Here is a 5,673-nt window from a genome sequence, read left to right as displayed (position 1 = left end):
AAATGCTTCTATGCTGTCTTACCCTTTTGTAATTAGAGACACAGACCTGAGCAGGAGGCGTCCTAAGTGCACTGTCTGCGGCAGCGGCTGGGCTTCCCGGCGGCCGCAGCCTGGGCGCCTGCTGCAGCTCGGCCTTCTGTGAGCCCGTGAGAATCTGCGCCTGCGAGGGGAGCTCGTCGGAAAAGGACGGCTCCAGTGCCAAGTTTTCATATCCTATTTTTTTTACATTAAGCCTAACCTTTCTTATTTTAAACCCAATCGACACTTTAAAAATGTGAGGGCAAGTCATTTGATTGGGTTGCGCTCACACAACACACATGGCCCTTCACCTATGGATTTGACCTCTGAACAGACAGACATTGGATAGATGTCACCTTTTAAACAGAATGTATTTATTTTTAACTTCTTAAATCTCAAACACAGAATGCTAGAGTCAAAAGAGCATAGATAGAGGTCTCATGCGACCTCTTTGTTTCAGAACCAAAGGGCTGAGCATCCGACAGAATCAAGGCACATAGTTAGTTAGGAAGTGTGCTTGTTACACCACCTTCTCACACAGTCCTTCCCGGCCATGCGGAAGGATAGGACTGCAGTGCAGTAGCAAGGAAGGCCCACTTAGGTGCATGTTCTAGATCACGCTGTGCAATGTGGCAGCTACTAGCCACCTGTGGCTCTTTAAATTTCAATTAGTTAAAATGAAATGAAATGAAAAATTCAATCTCTTAGTTGCAGTGGCCACATTTCAAGTGCTCTATTGCCCACGTGGCCGTGGCTACTGTATTGGAGGGTGAAGAATTTATATAGACCTTTTTCATCATCACAGGAAGTTCTGGCGAACAGCCTGATGAGACCTGAGATTGAGTGCAGTGACCAGAGAACACAGTGTATTGAACAGATTCCTAAAGGCTCCAGAAATGGGTCCAGAGGCACCTTCTCCACTAGGGGGTGCTCTAACAATTAGTGCATCCCACAGCTGGATGGAATTTCAAAGAGAGCTCTTTGGAAGAGCTCTCATTTTAAGCGTAAGGTGGGTTTCTTTACTTTATCTGCACTAGAGCTTGAGGCTGTTCAAGAACAGATGCATAACCATGGACCTGATGACCGTAGCTGGAACTGAACCATGGCTTATCCTCTGTGATTTACTATTCTGTCTCCTTCTCTGAGCTTGTTTAGCATAATAATTAGAAAATGCCAACGCCACCAAGTTGATTGCAATTTGAGTCACTTACAGTCCCACTGGTGGATGCACTTAGGTCTGGGACAGTGGCATAGTTCTCTCTCTCTCACTTCTGTTTACCAGAGAGACGGGCGTACACCTGAGCTGGGTGTCCACCCCGGAGAGAAGCACCGGGAGGAAGCCTCTCTGCTGGTGACCTCCTATGTCCACTGTCAAGTTATTTGATAAGAAAACTGCCTAGTTAATGTGCTGTCCAGCTTTTCAAGCCTTGATTGTGATATCAAGATTACTGTTTTGATGGGGTGTTGAGACCCAGAATCTGAGGATCACAGAAAATCCAGAATTCACAGAGCACTGAAAAATTATTGAAAGAGCAAGTTAACAAATATTGATGGATTAACTTAAATAAAGAGAAGCTACAATAGATACTGTAGCTATCATTCTTTGAGCTCTTACCGTGTGTTAAATACTTTACATGTGATTTAATTCAATTTTCACAACTATCCAAGCAGATGTTCTCATTCTCCTTTAACAGAGAAGGGAATGGAGACTTAAATGAAGTGATTTGTTCAAGTTCATTTAGAAGTTGAGCAACAACACCACCAGGATTCAAATTCAGGTTCTGACAGAAAATATAAAATTAAAAAAGAAAGAGGAAAAAAGTGTGCTTGTAGCTATTATAATGTTGCCTAGATTCCTTAACATGCAGATAAAGACCTGAATGTGGTTTGTAAAGAAAACATGTGAAGCAGAGGGTACCAATTTGGTGCACACGGCCCACCAAACACCCTGTAAGCCCTTGAACTGGGGTATAGGTCTGGCCACTTCGACTTCATTTCTTGAATTTGGTAAGCAGAAACGTTTTCTTACTGAGTTTCAAACAATATTGGATTTGAAGCATACTTGCTAGAAATGCACCTGAATGGGGCAGCATCCTTATGACCCAGGCAGGTGAGCGGATGGCATTATTGTGCAGAAGGCAGTAGGCCTGCCTAAAGGTGTTGAAATTCAAATTTTTATGGCTCTGTGCTACACTTTCCCCAAAGTAAAACAAAGTTAAAAAGCTAATCAACCTCACCTGAGAGCCTAATTCCACTTGGGTCTTTGGATGGAGAATACTTCAGAGGATGTCCGTTGAGCTTCTAGAAGGTGGCAACCTTGCTGGGGAGGTCTGGTAGCAGCTGGCCTCGCTAGTCTTTAAAGTTTTTTAAAAAGTGTCTTTCCTCATATATTTTTAAAGCTATGCAGGTGTTTGTTGATTTTTACCCCATCTTACCTTACTTCGTTGGTGAAAATTCACCTTATTGTTCAAGTAAACTCTCCTTTGGCATTTGGCATGGCAGGATTTCTTTTTAGATGTTTTATTTATTTTTAGAGAGAGGGGAAGGGTAGGAGGAAGAGAGGGAGAAAAACAGTGTGTGGTTGTCTCTTGTGACCCCCCACTAGGGGCCTGGCCTGCAACCCAGGCATGTGCCCTGGCTGGGACTTGAGCTGGCCATCCCTTGGTTCACAGGCTGGCACTCAATCCACTGAGCCACACCAGCCAGGGCTGGCATGACAGGATTTAAAAATATTTTTTTCAACCTCCAAAACCTTTTTAATAACAAAGTAGGATCTGGGGTTAGTTTTTGTAGGCCTGTCTGGCCCGTTGGCCTCTTGTGTGCTGGAACTTCCAGCCTGTGGAGCGCAGGCAGGTAGGGTCTGGTGTGGCTGTGAGGAGTTCCCGGGGCCTTGCTGAAGTGCTTTGCACCTCTGGGCCTTTGCGAGGACCAGAAAGCAAGCCCTTGGGGGAGTCCAGGGCCAGCTGGTGGAAGGTGAGGATCTTGTTCCCGGCTTCAGAGATGCTGCTCTAGGTGCAGGTGCTCACGAAGTGCACACTCCTTCAGTTTGGGCACCGCCCGGACATGCACTTCATCCATTATGGTCCCTACAACCACCGCAGTTTTGCCCTCTCTCCAGAAAGCTTCATCTTTGGGATTATGGGGAAAGAAAGGGACAGAGGGGGCAGGTTGGTGCGATTTAGGAACCTCTTTAGCACTACCTGGTTAAAGGAGGAGTCAGTTCGTCCAGCCAGAAACCTGTGCAGCTTGACCAACAGCCGCCGTGGGTTGAATCCAGGCTCTTGGGCTCTTTTCCATGCACCTTCGTTCTTTTTTTTTTCTTTGAACTATTCATTGTTGTGGTAGATGTCCACTCCCATGATGGCGCCTAATGCTATGCTCCATCAGGTCCGGAAAGGATTTACAAAAATTTGATTTATAGCCCCGACTGGTGTAGCTCAGTGGATTGAGCGCAGGCCTGCGAACTAGAGGATCACAGTTCAATTCCCAGTCAGGGCACATGCCTGGGTTGCAGGCCAGTTCCCAGCAGGGGACACACAAGAGGCAACCACACATTGATGTTTCTCTCCCTCTCTTCCCCTCTAAAGATAAATAAAAATAAAAAAATTTGATTTACATATATTGCATCAGAAATACATTTATTTCCATAGATTATTTTTTCTCTCTAGAGAGGACTGATCCTTTACTTTTATTCAGTTTCGAATACAATAATTTTTCCTGTGAAGGTTATAATTTGGTCAACATTTCAACTATGATTTTTTTTAAATTGTACAGGATAACGAGCAGAAAATAGCTGAATCTTACATACACCATTTTAACAAAGTTATAAAGCAGTGTCTGTGTAACCACTTCCCAGGTGGAGAAGGAAGGCATAACCTGTGTTCCAGAAGCAGCCTCAGCTTGCTCTGTCTTCCCGCCCAAACTCTCCACTCTCCCCACAGAGGAAGCTGCATCTTTATTTTTACTACAATCTTTCCTTGCTGTCTCACCCTTGAAAATCTCCCTAAACACAGAGTGTATTTTCCTCTTTTTGGACCTTATGTACAAGTACTCATGCTATCAATATCCTTATGTCTACATTCTAGGTTGATTTCCAACGTTTTCTGGTAGGATGTTCCTTCATCTCATTGACCTAAAATTTTAAATTGTTCTGAAGTCACCATCTTTCCATGAACGTCTCCCCTGGATCCACTTTTGAGGTGTGCACGACATTTCTGGTGTAACCAGCTGTCCAGCACTCTGCCACAACAGGGGCACGCTTCGCTTCATCTTCGCACCCCCGCAGGGGCGATGGGCCTTGCCGAGAGTGATGACCAATGAGGATTTTTTTGGGGAAGTACATGGACATGGCCCAATGCATGGCATTCTGGGCCTATTATTTATTTCTGTGCATGTTATAAATAGCTATATCAAGATTGATAGATTGAAGGAAAGATGAGGAATTGGTTAACTAGGAATCTACTTACACAGAATTCACTTTCTAAAAGCTAGCAAAAAAAAAAGTTTAATCAGCAATCCAAACAATACATGAGAAGGAATCATGAAAATTAACCTGATAATGACTTTGGACAATTTGTACTCTCTGGTATGTCTATAGTTTAAACGAGTTAACTAGAAGCAGGGCATTTTCTTTAAACCACTCCACTGGGCAACAGTTAATTCATTATGGACGGTAACACCGACATTCTTCAGGTTGGTGGTTTTGCTTTAGACAGTCCATTCTAAACATTTCATGGAGTCGAAAACAAGACACCCCCCCAATAAAATCCCCCAAACTTCAAACGGTTAACAAAATACCAACCAGGTTACAAGGATATAGTAAAGACTATTTCGAGCAAAGCACCTAAAATATGCTTCTGTTCCGAAAACCCAACCCTTTAAATCTTGTGGGGGGCGTGTGTGCGTATGTATTTTCCCAATGTGTCGCCTCTGCTAGTTCCCAGGGTAGTTAATGTAACCACCTGCTAAGCTTTTAACTATTTTGTTGCAAATATACATTTCGAAGTGTAAATCTGTATCAACGTTAAACCCACTTGCATGCTGAGGTGGACAGATAGGAAAAGAACAGGTATGAAAGGTGCTTAAGGGTCAACGAAGCACATTTTAATGCACTGTGTACTGTAAAAACAGCAGCAACACCAGGGAGGAAGAGGAGCGACTGGCAGACCTGGGAGGCAGAGTATGAGAAAAATTGCAGGTGGGCCTGGTACGTCTTGCTATTTCCATGAAGCCCAGCAAATGCCAGATAGACAAACCAGTGCTTCGACCTGTTTTACAAACTAAAAACTGAGTTGTACAGGATAAAAAAGGTAACTAGCAGCTGTTTTCATAACCCACATGAAAACCAAATGTTAGGTTTAAATGACATTAAGAATCAACTGTTCAGTTGCCCATCTAGATAATCTAATTTCTAGTGTCAGCCACTGGCCTGCACCCACGGATGAATCACGACTCTATACCGCCCAGGCTACAACTGATGCAAGATGATCGAATAAATCCTTTCCTAACAGAACGGTTGGCCTATTGTGGAAAGAGACATTATTCATAACATTATCTGTCTCATTCCTCCGTCAGGGCAACTCATCTACTTTTAGACTAGACTTGAGGTTCTAAAGAAGACTGCTACAATCTAGAGATTGGCCACAGAACTGTCTG

General features: G+C 43.7%; 1 pseudogene; it reads right to left on the bottom strand.

Annotated features, from left to right (window-relative positions):
• Positions 1–2,798: 2,798 nt before the first annotated feature.
• LOC119052968 (60S ribosomal protein L18-like) lies at positions 2,799–4,366 on the bottom strand (annotated as a pseudogene).
• Positions 4,367–5,673: the final 1,307 nt, after the last annotated feature.

Source organism: Artibeus jamaicensis, unplaced genomic scaffold (assembly GCF_021234435.1).
Source record: "Artibeus jamaicensis isolate MK-2021 breed Jamaican fruit bat unplaced genomic scaffold, CSHL_Jam_final contig_426, whole genome shotgun sequence".
NCBI lineage: Eukaryota > Metazoa > Chordata > Mammalia > Chiroptera > Phyllostomidae > Artibeus > Artibeus jamaicensis.
Note: the sequence above shows the minus strand (reverse complement) of the source record. Positions and strands in the feature narration are given on the sequence as shown.